Source organism: Coturnix japonica, chromosome 6, assembly GCF_001577835.2.
Source record: "Coturnix japonica isolate 7356 chromosome 6, Coturnix japonica 2.1, whole genome shotgun sequence".
Lineage (NCBI taxonomy): Eukaryota > Metazoa > Chordata > Aves > Galliformes > Phasianidae > Coturnix > Coturnix japonica.
Genome location: NC_029521.1, coordinates 29950621 through 29976543, shown reverse-complemented (window position 1 = coordinate 29976543; position 25923 = coordinate 29950621). Strand labels below are relative to the sequence as shown.

At 40.8% G+C, this 25923-nt stretch overlaps 1 long non-coding RNA gene across 3 annotated transcripts; it reads right to left on the bottom strand.

Annotated features, from left to right (window-relative positions):
* Nucleotides 1-1849: 1849 nt before the first annotated feature.
* LOC107316307 lies at nucleotides 1850-25643 on the bottom strand. Of its 3 annotated transcripts, none has more exons than XR_001556271.2 (4): nucleotides 25267-25643; nucleotides 14114-14390; nucleotides 13062-13184; nucleotides 1850-10052 (listed from the first exon to the last, which is right to left on the bottom strand). It is a non-coding gene; the product is annotated as an uncharacterized LOC107316307 (long non-coding RNA). The 3 variants fall into 3 exon arrangements; XR_001556272.2 differs by having other exon boundaries at nucleotides 14114-14387; XR_004307797.1 differs by lacking the exon at nucleotides 25267-25643 and adding an exon at nucleotides 19601-25260.
* Nucleotides 25644-25923: the final 280 nt, after the last annotated feature.

Genomic DNA, 25923 nt, shown 5'->3' with positions numbered 1-25923 from the left:
ACTTATTTTATTTTAACTCTCAACCTGTATGGTTGTAACAGTAGAAATATGTCTCCTAACCCTTTTGTTTCCCCCGAGTCTTTTTCTGTACTTCAGGTCCTTTATAATTACCCCCAAATAAATACACTTTTTGCACTAATTCCACTAATTCCAAGGCCAGCTTACAATCTATTTTTCTATTCCAGTTGTGCCATAATATTGTGAGATCTGCCTTTCTTTTTTTCAGAGTTTAATATGAATTTTAATTTTAGACTCAGTCTGAGACAAATTGAGTTGTATTTCTCACAACTGATGATTCAGCTTTAACTGATTCTCAGTTCACTTCAGCTCCCCAGGTCCAAGATGAATTATTGTATTTATATCATTTTTATTTCATACCCTGCTTGCAAATCTAACCTTAGTTCTGACCGTTTCAACTATTTTTTCTTCAAATATGGATCCTTTCACAAAATGGAAATAAACATCTTATTGTCACAAGCAATGAACTAAAAGGGTCAAGAGAGTCTAATAATAAGGTCAGCTAAATCTGTTCCTACTTTCAACTGCTAACCATGTCAGCAGTCTTCCTACTATTTTGAAGCCTAACTTCAAATGTAGGTTAAGATTAGGCTCTGAATTTTCTCTCAGACCTAAGCAGAGGACATCCATATCTGTGGCTTCCAATCCTTAGCCAACTTCTGTGGTTGTCAGACATTGGTTGTCCCAGACACTCACCTCTCCTTATCCCTGTTCTTTTGTCCCCATGTTCACCTTTTGCAGACATCAGAGCCTCGGCCCACCAGTCACTTTTTCTCCTGCTTCGTATTTACCTATGGTGCTTTCTCAGAAGATGCTATAAAAGAGGGTGGGTTTGGAAAGGAAGATAGTTTTGGCTCATAAAGTACACTTCTCTAGCAAGTTTCTGAGGCACCAAATGGCTTAGGGATAGAGAAAGCATGCTTTTTCTTTTTTTTTTTCCTGAATACTTTTTTTTTTTGTTGTTAATGGGAAACAGGCTTTGTATGGTACCTGTAATTGAAGAGGAGAAATCTGAGATTTCTGCAGGCATTTAAGGACATATGTATAGGATTTAGGTGAGTATAGCTCCAAGTGCATAAATGATGAATGAAATACCGACCACACAGTATTACTTATTTCTGTTCATAGAGGAATAACCATATTTTCTTCTACTCTGGTTCTTATTTGGCACCCTGATCCTGTAGCTACACCTGTGCTGGGTTTTAGGGATACGAGACTGCAGTGACATGGGCAGTGGAGGAAGAGACTCCTCTTGTAGGTCCTGGCCTAGACAAGGTGTGCTCTGGTAGATCCCACTCTGAAGCAGGAGACCTCTTGACTTCAGGCAGATAGCGCATACATAACAGCTCATCAGATCTCATTGTATGTAACACAAGGAGCTAAACTCCTGCTGGAAACACTGAATTTAATAATGGCATACAGAACTTTACAACAATTCATGTGTTTTTAGGAATTCATGCGTAGCCAAGAATATACATGACACAAGCTCACATCATGAATGTTTCTAAGGATATTTGTCAGCCACTGGCTATAGGAGATGCTTTCCAGCACATGGGGAACTAATTCTAACACAAGCCCATTGGATGCAGGTCAGGCTCTGCCTATCTATCCAAGAATCATGCACCAACATATTTTTGCCTCTTCTATCCTTGGCAATGGCTGCAAATACAACTTTTATACTTTCAGGGCTAACCAAGATCTCCTTAGGCTTCTGGATTCTAATCATCTCAGATGACCCTGCTCAGCCCTTGAAGTCCTCCTAATTTGCTCCCCACATCAGCAGTGTGCGTGCACATTTGACTTGCTGTAAAGGCAAAAAAATTCCCAAGCCTTGATCAAAACTGCAACAGATTTTACTTTCACCCATCTTGCAATACAAAAAAGCTTGTTGGAAACATACACAGTTCCTCACCAGCCCACATTTATGCCCCAGGGATCTCCTGCCAGGATGGAAGCCTCTGGGCCAGTTTCATCATGGGATGGGTGTCTCCATCAGCCCAGGCTCTGGAGACATGATTATGGTGCAGTTTCAGTTAAATAAAGTTGATAAATTCTCTTGTCCACATAAAAGAAGTCCATACCCCATTTAGCAGTGCAATTTGCCTACCTACCGTCACTAGCATAAATCTCCTTTATTAACTGACTAATCTTCCTTCCTTCTCTCTTTTTCCTTCAGTCATACTTTTGTTAGCTCTCCTTATATTAAGGACAAAGTACAAACCACAAAATCCCACTTCATTCTTTCTCCTCTCCCGAACTGTAAAAACAATGGCCTTTCATGAGAGTCAGGGCATTTATCAAAGGGTTTTTTTTCTCTAATTCAAGCCACCGCCGGACATTTGTGTTGCCAGGTGTGAGGTAGGTTCCATCACACCATGAGAAATATTTGCTCTTGAAATATTTCCGGTCCAATTAGAAACAGGAAATACTAAAAATCACACACAAAAATGAAGTTATTCCTGGAAGATTTTTCTATTCCAGCTTTCCAGACCACAGAGACTCTGAGACTGGGGCTGGATAACCTTCTGAACCACTGGGCTCTCATTCAAGCTCAGCCACCTCTGCGCCCATCACGACCTGGCCACTTCCCCCAGCCCACTCCATTGCCACCTGCCTTCTCCGGTGCCAATTAGTCTTCTTGAGCAGCTATAGTGAGGAAAAAAAAAAAAAGCAAAGGGTTAATAGAAACGTTATAAGCTGGAAGAAGTACAAGGCATACAAGTCTTATGTAAATGTGCAATAAAAATGAGGAAAGGAAAAAAAATAATAACTTGAAGATGAGGGTGCTGTTTTTATTCCCAGTGTTGGCTAATAATTAGGGTGAGAATGTCATGCAATGAATTTAAAGCATCTCATATTTGCTGTAGCCTTTGTTGCTGTTTTTACTTCCTACTGGATTAACTTCCCTTCTAACCAATACAATATTTTTAAGCAATAAAGCATTCACTCAATATTCCTTTTCATAAAACCCTCCATGGCTGTAAGAAAACATAATTGGATGTGCACTATACAGCTTGAGCTTCATAAACATTAAGTCCAACAACATGTTATAAATAATAGTGATACAGAAGATTAGCTCTATTAACCTCCTAACTGAGCTGGAAGCATTTGCCTCTTCCAGAAGAACTACTGCTCCGCAGTGCTCTGTGCACCAACTCTTTGTGTCTGCCTTTAATTTCCATCGCCACTGCCATTCCCACATCTGCCTTACAGACCTTCCATGCTTCTGGTCCCTGCTAGGTCAAAATGCACAGTGGCAGATTGGCATATTGAGCTATTAATACGTTGCTCTATGTGTTACAGATGTTGCATAAATGAACGGCGCTCTATCACTGTTCCTTGACGTGGGGGCCCCGGGGGTGGGAGGCTGAGACCCAGATCTGTCTACAACCTGCTTGCTCTGGCAGGAAAAAAAGAGAGCAAGAGGGAAAAATATAAAGGAGAGTTGCCCCTTATTGCAGAATCGCATTCCAGCTTGCAGAGTCAATTTTTCAGATGTTCTTGCTTTCCTGTTCCTTGCTCCTGCACTCAGACCTCATCTGGCCGTGGTGAAAAATGATGTGATGCAGTTTTTTATTCTGCACTTGACACCCTTATGGAAGGCAACGTGCCTCATTGATTCCAAACTCCTCAAAGGTCAAAGCACCAGGAACAAAGATTTGTTGGAAGGAGCCCAGGAAAAACTTTACAATTGGGCTCCACATACCCAGAAAAACAGAACTGTTAATTGTTACCCCTTCTGCTGCTATTAAGCTTCGTATGAACACTGAACATATGTTCCGCAATCATGTACTTTTATATTAAAATGTTATTGAGTCACCAGGTGAAACGTGTATTAAGTGCACAGCTGAAAATAGACAGTAGGTTTAAATTTTGACAGCAAACAGCTGTAGGATTTCTAAAACTTAATTCAAATAATGTAATCAATAGGTTATTCTACAGTTTCAAGTTTCCCCAAACAAATTTATACCAAAAAGGATATTAATGTATTTGAGATCAGTTCAGCTCAAAGATTTTTCTCTGTCATCTCCAAATCACGGATTAAAAAAAAAGAGAGAAAATTTGAGATGTTTTAAGAAGTGCAAACATATTTTTGGGGGGTTTAGCACACCACAAAATGATATGCTTTTTTTTTCTCTCTTTCTCCGGTTCAGATTAGTAATGATTACTCACTCCTCTGTTTACTCATTCTGCAGCTGTACAGGTTTTGAAATGCTAATATGTGAATTATGTTCTCATTTTATCTGAGAATTGGAGAATGGGCCAAATCCAAACCAAACAGTGTGTAAGAAGAGAGCCTGAGTTGTTTCAGAGGAAACATGCCACAGAGCCATGTAACCTACCAGGGTTACCAGCCATGAAAAGGAAGGGCAAATGCATTTGAGCATCAGCTCAATGGCTCCAGAGGAAGCAGGAGGCCAGGCATAGGGCTGGGCCAGCTTTAAGCTCCCAGTGCCCACTTGTAGCTATTTGCAGTCCTTGCTGGGCTAATTGCCCTGCTCTTCATGGCCGCACACTGCAGGTGCTGCACTCCCACCCTGTAGGGTGCAGTGTAGGTTGGAGGTCCTTCCCACAGCCATGAAACCCCATGGGGACATGGGAGTCCCAGTTGTGGGGAACTCATTCACAGTTCAAGCATATCTGTTTAATTAGGCTTTTTGACATGGGAAACCATAGTTGTTCGAAGCTGCCTATATGTATTTCTCATAGATCCATCATTTGATTCACTGTATGTCATATAAGTGTGCATTAAATGTGCTCTGTTTGGTGAACGCAGAGATTCCAGTTCCTTAGGTAGCATGCTCTATTGGAAAATACTGGTGCCCATTAAGAAAGCAGTGATGTGAAAGGAGGCTCTCTGCTCTTCACATATGGCAGTAACTCTATTTTTCTTTCTTACCTTTTGACCTGGGTAATCTATTTGGGTATTTGGCTCATAGCATTAAATAGATGGGTTCCTCTTTATGTGTCTCTTTAATTAAGTGAAATTTCTAGAATAGCCACTCTCATTCCCCTGCTCTCCTCAGATTCTCATTGTTTCATAGCATGGTCTTTAAGAATGCAAACCCATGCCATGAGGAAAAAAAATATTCTTATTAAGGAAACAGAAATCGGGAATCCTGAAGTCATATTGAAACATGTTTATGTTCATTCTTTCCTTTCATTATGTAGAATTGCTCTAGATTTAACTCAACCAAACCAAAAGATTATACTGACATTTGAAAAGGAAAATTATGAAAATCTCTGGGAGTTTGTTGTAAGAAAGGCTCTTTTATATGGCTGGGTTTTGACCCAGTCTCCGAGAGGTCTCCTGTTTGATTGTATAGGTTGTATTAACATTTTAATGATTTTATTTCTCTTTGTGTATAGAAAGCTTTTTCATTGGAAACTCAGGAAATGGTCTCACAAGATTTGGAATTTAAATTCAGTGGTTTTAGTTACTATAAGGAGAGTCTTCCCAAATTATCTTCAATTTTTGTGGATCCTGTTGAATAAATATAGAAGGATAAGCATTTCTCTGTGCAAATTGAACAACGCAGACTGTTAACACAGAGGGCTTTTTAATTTGTATTAAAAAAGTGATTACTCTGCATTGTTCTATTTGAGTAGCCATGATTCTTTAGATTATTTTTTGTTGCTGTTCATTGTTGGTGTTAGGAATTGCCATTAGATGAGCTAAGATCTAAAGTCAATGTGATTGCAAAAAACCAAATAACTTACTCATATTTACAGCTGCACTTTGGCCTTATTCACACACAGAATGAATCCCTCTAATGCCTGTAAATCTGCATATATTCTGAGTTCTGATTTATTTATCTATTTCTTGTGTTCTTCCAGCAGTGCTATTGTGTGTTTATATGCAGGACAGTGGCTTGGGAGGTCCTTAAGGACCTGATCTGATGCTCACTAAGGAAATCTGTTGCTGGAAGGAGTGTGAGTTCCAACCAGGGGACCCACCCTGGGGCTGTCACTGTTTGCTGAAGGGACTGCCTGAAATAATTAGCACTTCATACCATTGTTACTATGGGCAGTTCTATCATTCCTTTATGATGTGGCGACTTCTTTTTTCCTTAAACAAATAAATAAATAAATGGTAAAAGACTGATTTTATTCCCCCTCTCTATGCTTTAAATGGTGCATTGTTAGCTTCCACTGATATTGGCAGTCATGATATTGGCAGTCATGTAGAAGGTGGTTGCAGAAGACGGAAAGAAAGTACAACTTTCAGGTTTTTCACTCGCAGACAAAGTAGTTGGTTGGCTGGCCAAAACTGTCTTCGCTCCTGAAAGGAAAATGTATTAGAAGAGAAATTCATCCCCTGCATATTGTCAGTGCTGCTCTGCTTGGAGAGAAAACTCCATCAGTACAACTCCCATAAAGGCAGATCTCTGCCAAGTATCATTTGGAGATGCCGCAGGACATGGGAATTGGCCTCTCATTAGAGATGCTGAGATTTCTCTCTCTAGAAGGGCAGCCTTCCAGCCTATGGGAATTACTGGGTGATCCACATGTGCATGTGGGTAAAATTCAGCTCCCAGACATACTAAAAGGTGGGCTGATCCAGCAAATTGCAGTGAATGTTGTTCCACCCCTCCAGAGACTTTTTGCCTGGTGCCAAATATTTGCAGTTTGAACATCTATTGTACTGGTAACACTGTCTTCTATCAACTGATAACTCAGAGACAGAGTAGAGAATATATTGCTCGTTACTATCCAGTTGTTATTATTTTTTGTATATATATATACAATTAAAGATAACTAATCTGCAGCATTTATATAATGGTATTTGGTTGATGCTTCAAAGTGAAGGTAATGTCTCCCTAGATTACAGTTAGTACAACTTTTAAAACAACTAAAAAGTAACACTGTAGAAAATACAGGCTAAATGTGAGAACTGTAACATCAGAATCTGTTTGGTTTTCTTTTGAATGTATCTCCTAGAATTTGTATATTTACCCTCTTATGATCCTATGGAATAAAGATTCCCATTTCTGGGATAGATGGCCCAGAAAGGCAGCAGGAACTGAGAGCAATTGGGAACATGATCTCAGAGCTACCATACAGCAGACAGTTTTGGATATTGAAACAAAGTACAGACAGTTATCGGCAAACCAGCAGTATAAAACCAGCTAAACAGTGGGTATATGGGCTCACTGCGCTACCTGGCGCATAACTGCGAGGCAAAGGGTAAAAAGTGATTTGTGCTAAGAAATTTAAAAGGTCTTTTGAAATATTAAGCTGTTCTGTGAAGGGGAACATCCGAAATGTGGAGAGTTTATGCATATGGAAGCCCAGATACAGGAGTTGTCACAGGTACTGGGCAGCATCATCTCTATTCAGCCCACAGAGTTTGATATGGAGAGAAGCAATGCTGGCTCCACCTGCAGTGGCAGCTCCGAACAACGTGCAGACTGTTTGATGAGGGTTTGGATTTCTCATGCCTCTTTGCATATCAAGCCGAGCTGCTTAGAACTGCGTTTAAAACTTTAAATGGGGAGATTGATTTTCTGATGAAGTCCAGGGGGACATTTCTCAACCGAGTTAAATGAAAAGGAAATAAATTTGGAGAAAATGAATTTGTGAAGGAGGCTTGTTTGTCTTTATCCCTCCTCCCATTCGCTCTTTTTCCTTGTTTCCTGTGGTCCTTACGAGCCACTACGCAAGTGTGTGCCAAGCAGTTCACTGTCGTCTCACACAGGCAGGGATGTGTGCAGGGCAGTGCCCAGTGCACTGCTGCAAAGCAAAGTACTGACTGCAAATGCCTGGTGCTCCTCGTCTCATTCTCTCAGTGCTGGAAGTGTCTATGGATGAAGCTCTTTCTAGCAGCTCCCATAACAACAACCACTGGCTGGGTGAGGAGATTAAAGCAGGAGAAAAGGAGGAATAAAAACAGCAGACCTGGGAATATATGCCATTAAGCATTCTATTGTACTTGCCCCAAAATTATATTCTTGGGAATTTACTCAACATTTTATTACTCACTGTATTTAAAAATATATACTTCATCCAACTCTTCTTTACACAGTGGTGCTGCTAAACATTTAGCATATTTTATGTGTTCAAATAAACTGGAGAGCGTGGCTTGCAATGCTAAAGAAAAGGTAGCAATTTACTGGCAGAACTCGATTTCACACTTGTAACTTTTACACAGTCTGACGTTGTTCGCTTTGCTAATTGTAAGCCTAATAACTCATCCAAAGAACACAGAAATCTGATTTCATGTCTATGCTAAGAATGAAAGTAAGTGGCTAAGACTGTCACAAGTGGCTATAGTCAGTGAGAGCCAAGGGTGGAAAGGTATGACTAAATTGAAGAATTTTCAAGATCTAATTAAAAATAGCTTAAAAGTATGCAAATGCCCACTGTGCAGGCCAGTGCTAGCTAGAGGGGAGGGAAAGGGCTGAGACTGTTTGCCATGAGATAACTTATGTGGTTGGGCAAGGATATGCTTCACCCTGCCCATGCCATCTCCATGGCCCTTCTGATGGGAGATGCCTCCACCAGGAGCCCCCAGGATGTCCCTCAGGCTCCAGGTCCTGGAGCTGTGGCCTCTTCAGCAAGAATTTTCAGGGGGGTTTTCCTCCTCCAATAGAAAACATGAGGTCAGAAAGGTATTGTTATTATTTCCTTTAAAAGTCATCACTGATGAGTGCACATTTCAGTGTTCTTCAAAAAAAATATATTAAAAAATGGGGTGAGAAGTCATCTGCCTCCCATAGTCATTTACCTGATAAAGGTTTGGCTGAGCGCTCTTCCATGTGGGTTTATCAGCCACTTCACAGTTTGTGATGACAAAAAGCTGCTTTTGGGGCTGGTCACTGCTTGGAGCAATGTTCATTTTGCCCAAGCCTGGGAAAGAGGGACCCTGTGGTCACCCTTGCAGGCCAGACGCGGAGTCACATTCACGTCTGCCATGGACTTAGCCCACAGCCCAAACCATCTGAGCCAAGCCAGAATAGTTAAACTTGTCTCCATTTCAGAATTAGAAAAGCGAATTTAATCTTGGGCTGTCAGCTCAATTTTTCCCCACAGTTTCACGGAACAATCTTATTTTCCCATAGGAAAAAACATGGGCTTCTAATGAGGTTTGCTAAGGAGTTATTTTGTTTTCTTTTGTGAGACAATCAACAAACCAAACTATGTAGGCTTCTCTTTAGTTGTGAAACTTTTTCCTATGATACGTTTTCTAGCTCCACACAAGTAGGGTCGCCTAGAGTGAAATTCTTGGATTTGCTGGCCTTGTCCTTCAAATGCTGTGAGATCGCCATAGATGTTGTAAGCTAACCACTAAAGCTAAATGTTATTATATTTGTTGTAAATTAGGATGAGTCTAACAGAGAACCCATGGACACAAAGGGAATCTTTCCATGGACTTCATTTGGTGTTGGCTCACACTAGCAAGGGGACACACACTGGGTTCACTGATCAACCCGAAAGGAAGTGAGAGGCCAAGAGGAAAAAATCTTAAGTTAGACTTCGTCATACAGCTCATCTTAGATCAGGGGACTGTGGTTAGACACAGAACAACCACACCACTGCAAAAGGTTGAGAAAACAAAGCCGTAAACCACACGCATGACTTTTCCCCCTTCATATAGACTGGTTGAAGTCAGGGCTGCTCCGGTGGCACAGTTGACTTTTATGGTGGAAGGATCTACACTGCCAGCATGAATGCATGCTGAGGCATGCTAGGTGAGTTCGTATCCATGCTGTAAAGCACAGCAAGAATTCTGCTTGCTGACAGGCTGCTTGCAACGCTGAACTATTGTGGGTATTGCCTTGAGCTGCTGTAGGATGGATGATGTGTCAGCTGATAGCTCGTTCAGCTGATGGAGGTTGCCTTCAGTGGCTTTTTCCTCTTTTTCTTGCAAAAATGAACACGGCCGTCAATCAGACCACGTCACCTCCTTTGCAGTAGTGTCAAATAGTCTCAGGTGCTGCAGGAGGGACTGCCCGGTGTCTGGTGTTTGCTTGCAGCTATTCAGCATTCTCTTACTGCAAAAGATGTGCTGCTTTCAGGAGTGCAGGTTTTCTCTGTGGAAATAAAGAAAGACAGAAGGAAGCATTCAGAGCTCAAAGAATTTCCATGCAAAAGGCCACTTTCTCTTACAGTAGACAGAAACTTTTACAGCTGCCTGAAGGACTTAGTGGCCTTTATTTTGTACTGCACACATCAGCAGCTGTAACATGGAAACGAAGATGCCTGTCCTGTGAAACTTCCTACAGGTGCTTTTGTAGAGCAGCATAACAACAGCCTGATTTTACAAAGACAACTCGTATTAGCAAGACTTTAGGGCTGGCTCTGAGTTTGCCCTGCCTAGGTCTCTTGCCTGGTAGCAACACCATCCATCAAACTGCATTTGGGACCCCCTGGCATCAGCTAACTGTAGAAACCTTTGTTCTTAGCATATCTGTCACTATTTTATCATCTTAAAAAATAAATCCGTGCTTTGTAACTGAGCAACTCTATAAAATCACATTTCCCTTCATAGCGTGCCACTAAGTCACCCAAGGGCTGACTTTAATTAAGCACAAGGTCAGAAATGCAATTATATATGAAGGTAGGTGCAAGACAGAGAGCAGAGACACAGGAGCTCCTCAGTGCTGGAGGTGAGCAGTGGGTTGCTGCAGGCAGGCAGCCATGCTGGAGGAAGTGCTGGAGAACTCCCTAAGGCTGTCGGGGCATTCAGGCTGCAAAGGAGCTGAAGTTACGGGACAAGAAAAACTCCTGATACGGTGTTTTGAACCCATCACATATCAGCTTCCTCGGGCTGGTGCACTGCTATCGTTTGCCAAATCAGGTACCAAATATCAGAACCAAAACGCCTTAATTGCTTTCTGGGGAAAGAGAGCAGAAGGAAACCAGGACATAGAACAGCACAAATCCTGTGCTATCTTTATTAAAACAAGTCACAAAATTACCTGTGTTGCACGCATGGGAAGAGTTTTTGACATATTCAGAGATGAGCATATGTTAAAATAATCATCTGGAAATAAAAACGCTCAGAATATCAGAAAAGTCACTCGCGTCGTAAATTATTGCTTCTGAGCAATGCTGAGAAAACTACGATCCAGAAAGTAACTTTTCAGCATTGATACATAAACCTGAGGATTTTTTTTCTTTTTTTTTCCCCTATTAAAAATAATCACATCTGATAATGAACAAAATTAACTGCAAAAGAAACCCTCCATAATTCTTGAATTTAGCAACGGGCTCGTATTTTTCCCTTCACAGATGTTACAATACGGGTGTCAACACTTTTATTTCTTTGTCCGTAGGTTGAAAATTATGACTGCTTCATAAATTGCTAACGTGCTCGGAAGGCGCGGGCCCAGCTGCAGTGCACATGAGTTCAGGCTCCTGCCCGGGCCTCATGTTTCACCATGACCTCAGTTTCCTGTGCTGAATGGGAACCAACGCGAGTGAGCACTTGTAAAACTGTTTTTGAAGAGTGAAGTTATGAAGAGGTGCTGCAGTGTCAAACATCTGTTTCATCCATTACACTCAAATGGCAGCAGCGGCTGTACAGTAGGGCAAGAGCCGCCAATAAATTAAAAGCCTCTCGTGGCCGCGCTCTCCTCGCTCTCTTGAGCTGCCTGGCTCTTGTGCCAGTTTGAATCGTGGAAGGAAGATGTGACATAAGAAAGTGAACAATTTGCTTGTTCTGAGATAGCTCCTCTCTACAGTGATTAGAAGGATTCTCACGTGCAGTCACAGAACTGCTTTTAGGATTGGTGATTTAAGGTCTCGCCGGTCCATTCCTATTTGGCTGATAGTGGGATTTCAGCCTACTTCAGTAAATAATTAAGGTTTCGATATCACTTCAACTTAGAATAGTAGCAGCTCTCTCCTTTTAGAGAACTGTGGTGTTTACAGATGTATAAGTACCAAAACTCTGTATTTATGTTTTCTGGAACACACTACAGATAGTTACGTTAGAACATGTTCTGTATCTGCACTGCATATCTCTTGTCCAAATTGGTGTGTTAACCCAAGGAAAAATACATGCTAGTGCAATAGGATGGTTGTTCCTTGTGACAAAAAATAAATTGTATTCAAGTTATCTTATGCAAAATAAGCAGTTTTTCTAAAACAGATATCTGTTTGTAGGTTTGGTGTGAATGGGACTCTGGGAACTGAAATAAGAAGCTAGGAAGTCTGAGAAAATGTTAAAAAGCTGTCAAGCTGATCAACTTGGGGTTTGATGTTGGGATGCTGTTGGGATAAACCACATTCACCATCGCACATCTCTGCATCAGAAAGCTTGGAGCTGCTGGGCTGTGGCATGGCATTGGATGGTGTGGTCCCACCTGCCCAGCCACTTTTACTGACCTGCACATCTGGTTTAGTTCCCCTATCTTTCTGAAGTAATGAACTAAACAGTGTAACAGCATACTGAAACACTTCTGTGTGGTTTAAGAAGAACGGAGAGTCTACTCATCCCTTTTTGGCCTGGACCCATTGTGATAAGGAAAAAAGCTTCTTTTGAGCTTTGTTAAAGACACCAGAATAGATAGCTAGCATGTCCACATGAACCAATGTGAATTCTTTCCAAGATACTTCTACCTTCCAAATGTTCTTTCTCTTATCCCGTCCTCTAATTAAATTAGGCTTAGCAGCATGCTAAACTACCCATATTGCCCTCAGTCATAAAAGGACCACCACCCAATCACCTTCCTTCCTCTCAGTGGTACCCCACACAGGCAGAGGAACGTGCAGGGAAATGACAGGATTGACAACAAAACACCATTTCTAGTGGGAATTTGTATAGGGTCCTTAAAACATAGTAGAGACTTGGCCCCTGTCTGACCACAAAGCGCTCTGTCCAATCTGGGGCAGCGCAGCTTCCTTCACAATGTGATGCTGGAAGAAGAAGTGTTACAAGGGTGTCTATTCCCCAGGTAGTGGCTAAAATATACCCATAACCCACCAAAAAAAAAAAAAAAGAAGTTTTGTAATGAAGTATCATGTTCATATGCCTTTGAGGCTGGGAAGGCAGAGCAGAGAACTAATTTCAACTTAATACATAGTAAGGTACCTACCGTTCAGGCAGCTGCTCTATTTTGCTGGTGAAGATGGCCCATGAAGAATACATTTCAGTCACTGAACTTTTCCATAAGTCATACCTTTATGATAGATGCAAATTTAAGACTTGCAGTTGTAATCTGTACCATGAGAGACAGAGATAACAAAAAATACAAACATATTTTTAATACTTTTTTAGGGATTTGCACATCTTCCTCTGGTACAAAGTGGAATTGTTCCACTGGCTGAATGGGTTGACTAGGAACCCCGTAAAGGAGCATGTAAAAGGCAAATATAATGCAAAATACAAAACTAGAAATTCTTGGCACTGGGGGATTTGTGTTGGCCAAATGAGGAGACTGCATCCCAGAATCTCTGCCTGGAAAGGATATGAAGTCATTGTTCAAACGTGCACATAAACTGGATCTAGAGGGATAAGATTAAAAAAATTTACAGAGTTCAATCTCATAAAACTATCAACTATACAGGTCTGTTTGTGTCCATTTCTGTGAATTTTTCTGTAGAACAAATGTTTTGCTTTACTCCTGGGTTGACCGTGGAGCTGGCATAAAAAGTGGTATGCTACTATAAACAAGAAGCCAAGGATTTGCTTAGCAAACATGTTGTGGTTTCATTCACAGAGCAGTTATCGCAGGAGAAATGAAGTTGGCTGCTATGAAATAGGTACATGAATCTAGAGTTTATAGATCCATCTGCCATTTTGCAGATGAAACCTTTTGCTGTTCTTTGAAAGCAATATTTTGAGTGTTCAGAAACTGGTTTTTCTTCTGGGACCATACAGCAAGTCTGCCTTTATAGAATTTAATTCAGTATTTCAGTTTGAGGTCTTAAAGCTAGATGAGATAAATGTAGGCTGAACTGTGCTCTTTGACGAAGCTGCTTTTGCACTTGGAAAGAGAAATAAACCAATTTTGTGTCTCATGTTTCTCTGTTTACCCAGCACAAACTTAAGCAAATACCAAAACTGAAAGGTTGTAATGGTTCTCCTATGGAAATCTCATATTCCTCCTCCTGTATTTGATGAGGTTGGACACCATGCACTGCTTACCAGACAGTGTGCGACATTCCTGCTGCTGTGGGAACGGAGTTGGCGAGCAGCTGAGTGCCATTAATTTTAGTATAAATCACTATGATGTGTAGGATGGGGGTACAGTCGACGTCTCCTTTTCTTTCTCTACTTTCTGAGTGTCCTCACTTAATTTTCTGGAAAGGAGGGAGTCCAAGGATGCAGCAAGCTCTGTGCTTGCTGCAGGTTCAGTGTTCACTTGACCTGCCGTGCTGATGCAGCGTCTTCGAGTTGGTCTGGCCCAGGGCTCTCCTCCCTGCTAGGGAAAATAAAATAATAAAACACACGTTTCCAAGTGGATCATGGTGGTGTTTGTAATGTCACATTTCACTCCAGCCCCAGCAGCACTGTTGGACCTTGTTAAAGCAAATTTACAATTGCCTGCTTCCTTAAAGTATTAAATCCAGCGATTCCTTCTGGCTCATTTCTCATGGTAAGCTTTATGAATGTGTTCAGAAATTTCAAATAGTAAAACAGTCAAATAAAAAAGTTTGTGTATGTGGAGAAGTCTGTTTGACTGAGTTTGCTGATGAATCACCCCATTCCCTTCAGCCTACTGCTGTACCGGGTAGCTGAATATGGGGGAGAAGGCGGAGGTTAATGCTGATGGATAGCCAATGTTCCTTCCAGCTTGGTGTGTTTCTAACACAAAACATTCAGATATACTGGAATATGGTTTCTGTGATCTGTAAGAAGTGGTAGTGGGCAGACCTCAAAAGGTAGAATGGTTTTGTTGCCTGTTCCTTAAAAAGAAAAAACTACTCCAATGCTTGTCCAGTTGAACTTCTTCAGTGTGCCAAATTGGGTTAGAAACCCATGAGAACACATCTCCTGTGAGACTTCTGGTGCTTGCTGCCTCAGCTCCCATTGTAAATGTCACAGGCACTTAGAGAGCTTTTCATGTGGTATTTCAACACCCCTGCTGCCATGCTCGGTGAGATCCAGTGGCACGAGAGATGCTCAAAAGCAGAAACCACTGAAGAGGATGAAAAGAAGCAGTGTGGGTCTTTGTAAATATTTTACTTATTGTTTAATTTGCTTTTTTCATTTTTTTAATCTCCCTTTTATACTGTTATATAATGTGGTGTTGAAAGCCAAGTGGCAATACTGTCGTTTAAATTTCACTTTTTCTATTTATCCTTTGCCACAAACCTGGGTATGAAAGATAGGAGAGTGGCTGCTGGTGGGGCACAGCTTGGTGTGCCCAAAGATGGGTACAGAGGTTAGGTCTAATAATGACATGCTGCTGATGAATTCAAAACACAGGAAAAATTGACTTCTGTCCCATTCCTGTGACTGTACATGTGGCATTTTGTGCAACCAAAACCAGCACTGAGTTGGTGCAGACAGAGGAACCTCCAGCCAAGGGGAACGGTAGCAACTGGGCTGGTTAAGTGAACATCTTGCAATTTCCCATTCGTTACTTGAAGGCTTGTCAAGTTATGGAAAAGCATTTTAATTAACAACTCACATACTTTAAAATAAAAATCAATAAGGTGCACATATTTCCTTAAGTGATGTCCAGAGTTTCCCTCTGAAGTTACAGTTTGACAGATTTCCATTACGTTTATGGGCTTGAGATGGTGTGATTGTGTTTTAATATGAAGAATTAATAAAAGATATATGGACTTATATTTATATAACCCGGTACAAAGGGGTCAGTGCATTTCCCACTCTAATTTTCTTCACCGTTTAGATTTAAATGAATTTGATTCTTCAAGGAAAAGCATAACGACATAAAGACATAACCCCACACTGACTCCCACCACCCACAAACTCTCGCACACACATGAAGGAAAAGGGAAGAGAAAAAAAAGAGGACGACGAAAAGCACAGACTATCTTAATTTGTATTGGCTTTATTATTCTCTAGATAAAAGGCTACTCAACATAAAATGAGGACTCCGAGTTCAAACTTTTAAAGAATTCACATATTTACATCAATTTTTAAAAGGTTTTATAACTAATGAACTCAGATTTCTTTTGGCATGGCATAAAATCCATTTGTACAGTTTTTAATTAAGAATGCAGCCTACGCAATTAAAATTAAGGGTAGAGACTTCATCAGATGTCCTGTGAGAACCCCAGTCGAAAAAATTATGTTAATGCTGGATGTCCTAAAAGCATTCTCTGAATGTTGGAAATGCTTTATGAGGAATTATTTCTGCTATACAATAAGGATTTATTTAAAGTTGAAAATTAGCGGCTTTTAATTTTGGCGTGTTAGGACCTTGTTTATCACTAATTGCTTTGGCATTTGCTATGCGGTCTCAGATCAGATAGTATCATTTAAAACTCTGCCTTTTCTGGAAAATACACACGTGTGTATGAACATATACATATATAGGGAGAGAGACTCTGAAATGCATGCAGTCTATAATGCAAATAATGCACATGTAGTCAAGGGAATTTCTAATGTGAATTTTAATATTTAAACTAACAAGTGCCATTATTGGCAATATTAAGACACTTCTTTGTTGAAATGATTAAAATTACATTGGAAATAATGAACAAAATGGACTCGTAAAAATATAAATAACTAATTTCAAAACTTGCCCTCAGTTGTATAAGAAAGTGAAGTTTAATGTAGTTGAAAGGTGCTAAATGAATACCCTAAGATACAAGTTTATCTTTATGATGTAGTGCAGCGTGATCAATAATGGGGCGGCTTTACCCATTTCCAGAACTCTCCAGTTCAGCCTGGAAACTGCTTTTTTTGTTACAACTCTTATGGGGCTTTTCAGTGCAGGAGACACATGAGGAATACAGATAGTGAGCCCAGAGCATGTGCAAGTGAGATGATACCAAGACAAAACAAGAAGACGTGATCTCCTGCTATGCTGAGCACTTTCTTCACATTTGGTGCGGGGATTTTCCTTTTTTTCTTTTTCTTTTTTTTTTCTTTTTTTCCTACTTTTTTTTTTTCAGCATAACTTAATGCAATAAAAATGTTTTATATTTAGAAGAGTAACAAGGGAGCTGAGGCTTAGCTTTGGAAGGCAAGCCAAATTTCATAAGGATTTTAAAGTGTAGAATAAGGAGGTTTGGCTCACAGGAGAAGTCGTTTCCAAGCCAAAGACCTGACATAAAGAAATGTGCGAAGAAGCAAGAGAATGACAGGTTTGGGGGAGGAAAGCAATGGTGGTGACGGCAGTGAACCAGGCAGGAAGGAGTGTGGGATGTGATGGCCACAATTCACCCTGAGCTGTAGGACGGGCAGGGGAGACCTCAGAGGATGCGACGTCCCATGAACAATTCTCTGTAATTGAAATAACCCAGACTTATTAAGGCTGGATCCCACGTATTTTAGTGATTGTATTCAATTGTTTTTAAGCATGGAAATAGTGCAGGACAAGGTGCTCTTCAATCAGTACTAAGGCCACCAAAATTCAGCTGTGATTCTCATCTTGATGAGCTTTGAGTTCTTAGAGCTGTTACAAACACTAGAACTCATTAAGAATAATTAATTTAAAAAAAAAATAAAAATGATTTTCATCTTTGGCTTAGCTAGCAGTCATTAGTCAAAATGAACGAAAAGATGCCCACCACTGAGTTATAGGGAGCTCTTATCTTTAGAGAGGCTAGTCAGCTGCTCCCAGCTACATCATAAATAGCAAAATGCTTACAGTGCATCCCTGAAGAGGTGATTCTCAGCTCATTTACATTGGTTTTACGTTGCTTTATTTTTTTTTGTTTGTTTATTTGTTTTCAGTGGAGCTGCTTGAGATTTGCATTCTTAAGAACCAGAGCAGAATTAGGTCCTCAGATAGATGTGTACGGCCAAAGATAACATACTGGCCAGAAACCTCATTTTTGTTCTTTCTTCCACCCACAAACCAATAACATTACAGAAGGCCTGAGCCTGAGAGGCCCCCAGATCTGGGCCAAAAATAAATAGAAAAATACAATAAAATTTTAATGTGGGGGCCTCGTGCAATCCTTAGCTAGTACAGCATTTAACTGTATGAACAAAAGGTGAAACGGCAGCCAAGAAATACATTTCACCTATAATTCTACCGAACGTAGGAAAGAAGACCAAAGAAAAGAAGGAAAAACCATTCCATAAAATAATAGTAATACTCAGGAACTTTAAAATACCCATAAAATTACAGTACTAAATTATTAGTGCCAATGCTAGCTATCCTTTGAGTTTGTTAGAAGGGTTTGATGAAAGGCTGTCAAGAGTTTCAAAATGAGTGGAATAAATTGAGACTAAGGGAAAAGTTTAGTTAGAAATACTAAAAGCAACATTCCTGATCTTCAACACGATCCCTGGAGAGTCAAACGAGGCTCAGCTCTGTCTCCAGGACTTTGCCACAGCAATGTCAAAGAGCTCCCATAGTGGGTACATGTTTGATATCCTACTGTGACTTCTCCAGAGGACTTTGTTGGGGACCTCCTTCTCAGGTCCAACAAACGTGGAGACTTTGCTGAATCAACGCCCACAGAAAGGAAATCCCTTTGCCATTCACCCAGAAGTTCAAAGAATAGCAATTTTTTGAATGAATTTATCTATCCTGAGCCTCCAAATCAAGCCAAACCAAGTCCTGCCCCTGCTCCCCGGCTGCTCCCCTCCTCCCCCCCCCCCCCAAAAAAAAACCAAAAAACAGCACTAAAACCATGCAAACAAGCCAAACCAAGCCATACCAAATCACCCAAAACAAGCCAACCCAAGCCAAACCAAATGAAACCAAACCAAACTGAATAAAGACAAACCAAACCAATCCAAACCAAAACAAGCAAAACCAAGCCAAACCAAACTAAAGCAAAGCAGTGTGGAAGACCTAATACCAAGCAGTCCTACAGTCTCACTCCAAAAGTCTGTGCATTTTCTCCTTCAGGCATTCCCAGCTTGCCCAAATCTAGATGAAGCTCTGAGACTCTAAGAAAAACAGTACCACAGTACAGAAAAGCCTGGGGTAGATACAAGAAATGCAAAATTAGGTCTTTTTCCTTCTAATTAAGATTCTTAAGTGTTATCACTAAGCTGGAAGTGTTAATGGGGCCAGTTCAGTTTCTCTGAAGGCACGGGCAGGGCTGCTGTAACTTCAAGACAGTTCCCTACAAAACTGTAACGGTCAGAGCTTATGCCAGAAACATATAGAACTTCTTTTAAGGCAATAACTTATAATTTATACAGCTGGATGATCCAGTCTGACTCTTCTTAAGCTCTCACCCTTCTTTGGCTAAATACCAAAGCCTGTGTTTTTGCTTCAGTACGATTTTAAGCAGATGCTTAAGGCTAAGCACGTCAAGATCTTGTTGACAGAGGAACATGAATTACTGTAGTCCAGTGATGAGAATATTCAAATTTTATGTTGGTCCACGGCCTTATTGCTTAAAGACTTATTCAGAAACTACACCCCCTGGAAGAGGCCCTTTCTGCCATGAGTGATGGCTTTTAATTTTAGAGCTGCTGGACAGCCAAGAAGAGCACTACATTGGTATTTGTCTATTATATCAGATTTACCTTTGGATTTCTGACCTCTTGTATATGATTTCTTTTGCCTCTGCCTCAGTGTCTCCAATTGTAGAAGATGGAAAATGGACTTGCACCGTCAGAAAAGTACTGGGAGTGTTGAAGAGAGCAGTTCAATGCAAGCACCAGGTGTTATCATCTCTTCTTCAGCTTCAGGTGGCACTTCTGGTTTCTTGGGTAATTGATAAACCCTCAGACAAAAATAGAGAAATGAAAACGCAGCAGGTAGACAAGCTGTTTCTTGGTTCATTTTCCTATGCTTAGCTTGTAAGCTGTGTAGGAAAGTAAATGTACTGTCAAGACCTTCGGGGCTGGGGTAGCAACGAGTGCTAAAGGTGAGCCTGCACCCTCCTGACAAAGATGTAGTGCAGACGGAGAAGTCATGGGCTGCACACTGTGCCATCAATTCCCCCAAACCATGACCTGGAGAAATCACCTTCGAGCTGACAGGGGCTTAGGCAGTATTTCAGAATCTGGTCAAGATTTTACAACACCAGATACTGTTTCATTCTCCGGGCTTTTTCTGACCAAAGAATTTTGAACTAGGGCAAACTGTCAAGTATGCAGTGGTTTTGTAAAGCAGACTGCAAGCCAAAGAAAACTCGGCCAAGAACACCGCATTTATTGATAACGGCCCTGCATGGCAGCAATGAGATGGGCAAACAAGCAGGGGCTGGTATGGCTGGGGGATAAGTGTTTGTGGGGCACGGCTGTGTCACCATGCTCTAAAACTGCTCGCTGCCTTCAGAAAGCTGCCGTTGCTCGCTGTAAAAACGTAAATCAGCACAGATGCAAGTTTGCTTGAAGACTTTTCCCATGCTGGAGCATTTTCGTGTTTCCTGCCAAAGACTGTGTTGCAACCTTTGGCATGTGAGTGTTGTAAGGTTGTTTTTTTTAATACAACTTCATGATAATCAGGAGCCAGAGCTCATATTGTAGCAATCTTGTGGCACTTCGAGTTCAGCCATTCAGCAAAAGTTATGTATTTCTTCTACTGGTTAAATGAAATGCCTCCATTTTTCTTAATTGTTTCTGACATTTCACCCATTATTTCCTGAGCCTCCTCAAAGGATGTGAATAGTTTGTGATTCTCTTGCGAAAGCAAGTGTGAGCTGCAGAAATCTAAACACCGTGGCATTGCTATAAGCCAGTTCTCAAAATACGGGTGGTGGGCCACAGGAAGCAAAGCCATCGACAGAGATCAAATCGCTGTCTCTGATACGGTTGGGGTGGCAACTAAAAGACTTGGGCTGATTTCTCTCCTTCCAGATATCCAGAACTAAACATCAGGAGCAATTAAAAAATTGTGGTCTTTTGTAAATTACTCCCAGAAGAAATCTCAGAAATCTTTCATTTTAGTCATTTCGGTCCGCTGAACCATAAAGCCATTATGAACGAACAAAAAATACGGAGAGAAAATTGAAATACAACAGTAATTAACAATATGAATACATCAAAATATACCCAGCCAGGGGGATGTTGTCACCGGAGCCCATCACCCCAGGTAGGGCAGTGGTGGTTTCTGACTTCTTCCCCCAGAAATGGCCACTTTCAGTCAACAGAGTGGATTCAGAATTGCTGCCTTTCCTCAAACCCTGGCAGCCACAGGCAAGGTGTCCACCTTGTTTACCTTGGAATAATAATAATTAATAATTCTCATTTTAGGACCTTCCTTTCCGTTGCCACATGCTAAATGTCAACAAAGGATTATAGGAAAAATCATTGAAAATGTGCAGCTATCACAAATAGAGATTTCCCTATGGGTTCTCTAATACTTTACAGACAAATGTTAAAGATTTATTGCACATGAACATCAAACATGGTTTTACTACAGTTCTCATTTGGATCAAATTGACACATTTTACATTCATTTTAGCCTAATGAGATTCTTTCACTACACATTATATTCCGAGTGACCTCATACATTAAATTTGTGGCATGGAACAAACCCACTGATATAACAAAGCCCATTTCTTACCAACTTTTGGATTTTTTAGGAAGGAAAGAAGTAGTTTAACAAAGTCATCTTCAGAGCACTCATTTACTAATTACTTTGCAAGTAGAAGTAACTCAAGAACTGCACGGACTATCATGTTATGCCAAATATTCATTTTCGGTGCTCACTGTTCAATTTCTTTTGAACTCCATAATCCAAATACCTCCCCCACTCTGAACATAGCCCACCTTTTTAAATTCACACGTGAAACATGAATGGGTTTCTGCTCGCAGGCAGAGCTCCCTGGAGAATTCTGCCTCTGGTGCTCAGTCAGGCCCCAATACTCGGCCCAATCCCGGCTGCTGGGGTCTGACTTCTGACAGCAGCTCACTGCAGAGACCTTCCTGGCAGCTTTGCACAGTGCATTATTTACTTTTGCACACAATTAAGAGTTTTTAATTTTTTTTTTCTTATTTTTTAAAGAAAATAAAAGAATCCCTCCCAGAAAGTTATATTTTTTGGCTACTCAAAGCAGTTAACAATGGAATGTAAGTTTTTACACCGCGCTGTAATGTTGTACCAGGAGAAGGTAGCAGATGACCTTGAAAGGAGGTGAAAGGAAACTAGAAAATGTTAATTAAAATTATTAGTGCTGTTTGAGGTGCTTATCTTGTTTACTGCTAAGGTGTTGCTCCCTTCTGCATAATTAGGGGTAATTTTACTTACTTTCAAGTCTGTAATTTTAAATATCACAAAGTTTTATCTTCCAACAAGAAGTAATTCATTATTGGTTTGTATGTAACTGCTTGATGTTTTAATCAATATATGCAACTTCCACAAAGTCTGTTAGAATTTGTCAAGAGGTTTTATACATCTTTTATGGTGTAGGATTAGGCATGGTATATGAAGCCGAAATCCCATTTAGTAATGAAATTTAAACATAATTCTGTGTTTATGATGTGAAGATATATTTTTACTTGATCTGTCCTCTTACATTTCCCTTTATCCACAATTATTGGAGGACAATGATATCTGGAAAACAAACCAGAGTGAAGTTAAATCCATTTGAACACAAAGAGTTACTGTCAGTTAATCCTAATAGAGACAATACCGATTTTTTAACTAAACTGCTTAAGAAATGAATATGTCTTGCATGCATTCAATCTGTTTTAAATCCTAATATGTGGAGCTCTTTGCTGTTGTCTAATATTTGCATAAAATATTTAATCTTGTACTTTAAATTAATGATATTAAAGGTCTAAATGTTTGAAAAATGTTGTTGTCAGAACAATGTAATCTTTTCTCTCCAGACTTCTTCATATAATTGTGGTGCCCTTATCCTAATATACTTGTAACCTTCCTCTGCATTGTCCTGTGCTGAATGTACTCTGTCAGGACTTTTTTAATGTAGAGACTTCTCTATTTTGTAAAGTGAAGTGGTGGGGCAGGGAAGCTCCTTCACTCACTGGGACATTTGGCAGAAGGAATGAGACCCCAAAATGGCCTGCAAGAGGGAAGGGTACAAATGGGTGCTCTGGGCCACTGGATGGTGGGATGTGGGGCTGGAGGAAATTCGTTTTCTTGAATTTATTGAGAGGGTTGAAATTTTGCTGGCTTAATATAATACCAACTTAATACTCGAGTTGTGTAAGGGAATATACCCTATTTTGATGTGCATTCGTTGTGTGAGCCAACTGTGCCTACAGGTGGGATGTGCTGAATTGGTGATGTTGGGGCACCAATTAATGAAAGTAGTCAAAGCTGCTGTGTCAAAGCTGCTCGGACAGCTCTTTCTGGCTTCTCTCCTCCTCTGGAAGCATTGCTGTTTCATGGCAGCTGCTCGGAAGCAGGGCTACAGCATAGCAGCCAGGTTGGGGGGAAAAAAGGAATTAATTCAGCTTGGAGAAACAATAGAAGAGGAAGGCAGTAAGGCAAAGAGGCACATGAAGAATCTCAAGAGCAGAAGACAGTAATATTTTCAGGGATTTATGTGGCACTAAAAGGGATGTATTATGGCAAGTAGATGAAAGGACATATTATACTGCCATATTTGATGCATGGCCACATAATCACACTAAACTGAATTTTGAATAAGAATGGAAGAAGATTCCTGTAGTCGATTGAAACTACAGGGAGAATTAAAATAGTAGACCTAATAATCTGAGGAGCTGCTTTCCTCGGGAGTTAAGATCTGTACTCCTGAGGAGGAGAGACATGGAGAATTTAACTGCGTGAGCTGTCAGAATTTCACTGGTTTTACAGAATATTATATGAGAATCCAAGCCCCAGCCATGGGCTTCTGTAAGAAAAGGTGGCTGCTCCCACCTGCATCCTGCATGACCCTACTCTTCCTCTGAACACCTCCCAGCCAGATGATGGTGGCAGCCCCAAGCATTGACTTTGAGTCCACTTGGCTTGCCCAAGGAATAATGCCAAACTTCATGAGTTTCACCTACCTTGTCCCCAAATCCTGAACTTCCTGTGGCTGCCTATCTCCCAGTCCAATGCCTGAGAAAAGCACACGAACCAGAGCACAGCTCTAAAGAAACCTGCTCCAAGTCTCATGTTTATAACAAACCTCTGAACCTGGGCAGTTTGGGGCTGTTTGTTCCAAACATTTCAAACAGTTCCAGTGACATCTAGTGGGGAGGAAACCCCTGTGAACGGCTCCAGCCTTACGGAAAAATTCCATTATCCTTTATTTTCTTTTAACTCACTGGGCAATAGTTTCCTACTGAAAAAGAAAAAGAAAAAATACAACTCAGCTGTGGTTTGTGAGCCATACACCATGATTGAAAAATAGTTTCATAGTCCACTGAGAATTTCTCCTTTCTGGAAACAGTTCGTGTATTAAGGACCATTTGGAATTTTCTCTGGGACATTCAACTAGGTCTAAAATAAGCTCGCGGAAGAAGGTCGTCTTAAGAAGGAAAAAAAAGATAGAACACAACACCTCTTGGAAATTCAGGTAACTCAGAAAACAACAATAAAAATCTCAGCCCAACAGTTGCTATTCTATCAATGTAAGTACAGCTAGTAAAAGAGATGTAGTTTGGAACAAAAATCAGGTCATCCTTCCTCCCTCCCATCTCACACTGTCCCCTGCACTGCCTCCTGCCTACCCTCAGGATGTTCTGTTTCCTGAGCTTGCTCATTAAATGAAGGGGTGGCTGCAAACACAGGCCACACTTGGCTTATTTACTCACACAGCATCATTTTTCTTTTATTTCAGTCAGGATGAGCAAAAGACCCCTCTGAAGCCCTTCCCTGGATTCTCCATGCACTTCCACTTCTTCTCCCTGAGCACTGTGCGCGGTCATCCTGTTCTCTGTTAGGCAGCTCAGACTTCAGGTTCATGAGACACAGCTCCATTCAGAGAGTGTCACTTCCAAGCAGGTTTCCCAGGTTTCCTGAACAAGGCAGGTTTATTGCCAAGGTGCATGTTCATCTGGGGAAATCTGGCACTATGCCACTGGGGGAAACTGCAAGCATCAGAGAGGTGGCAATTCAAGGTTCAGCAAGTCCAAAGCAAGGTCTCGGTGCTACTCAGGCAGAAAGACAGGACAGAGCAGGGATGTTTTTCTTAAAATTGAAATATTACACCACTGATGTTTGGAGGAGTTTCACACACGTAAGTAGTCCTTTTATTCCTTAAACTGAGATCACAGGATTTCTTGAACATTTTCAAAAAGCAATACCCGACAAAGAAATGCAATATTACCTTTGAGTGGTGGTGTGGGCGAAGCTAAGCTGACCGTCAATGGCAGAAATCCCACAAGGTCCAGATGCATCAAAGCTTTGAGAAGCATGTACTTATTTTGAAGCTTGTCCAACCAGTGTAGGCTGTGTGGGCTTCCAAAATTTGTCTGAAAATTTCACAAGAACTTAGTTTCTCCAAAGTTTCCAGCTCTACCCTTGATCCTGGCTGGAGTCTGGACCTACGCTCACAAACATGAATTAAAAAAGAATGAGAAACATAGTTTAGCCTCCTTGTTTTTAAAAGTTTCAGATTTATTTTGCAATAAATTTTGGATGCAGGCTCTAAGAATCTTGTTCCTGTGACAAGGGCAGCTGTGTTTCAGCAAAGAAACTGCAATGAGTCACTGGTTTTCTTTCTCTCTCATTTTTGTTTTCCTTAATCCAAGAAAGAAAATAACAATCTAGACTGAAAAATATCAGCTTTGCTCTTTGTGGATGGGAAAGGCAGAAAAGTTCTGTTCCCAGATCTTGCAACAGACTTGCTGTGTGAACAAGACGCTCCACTTCAGCCACCGCGTCGTGTCCAGCTCTCAGCACAAAGCCCTGCTCATGGCTGGCCTGTGGTTCCTTCTTATTCGTAGAACACAGAAGACTCTACGTTTTGTTTCAGTGCTTTTCC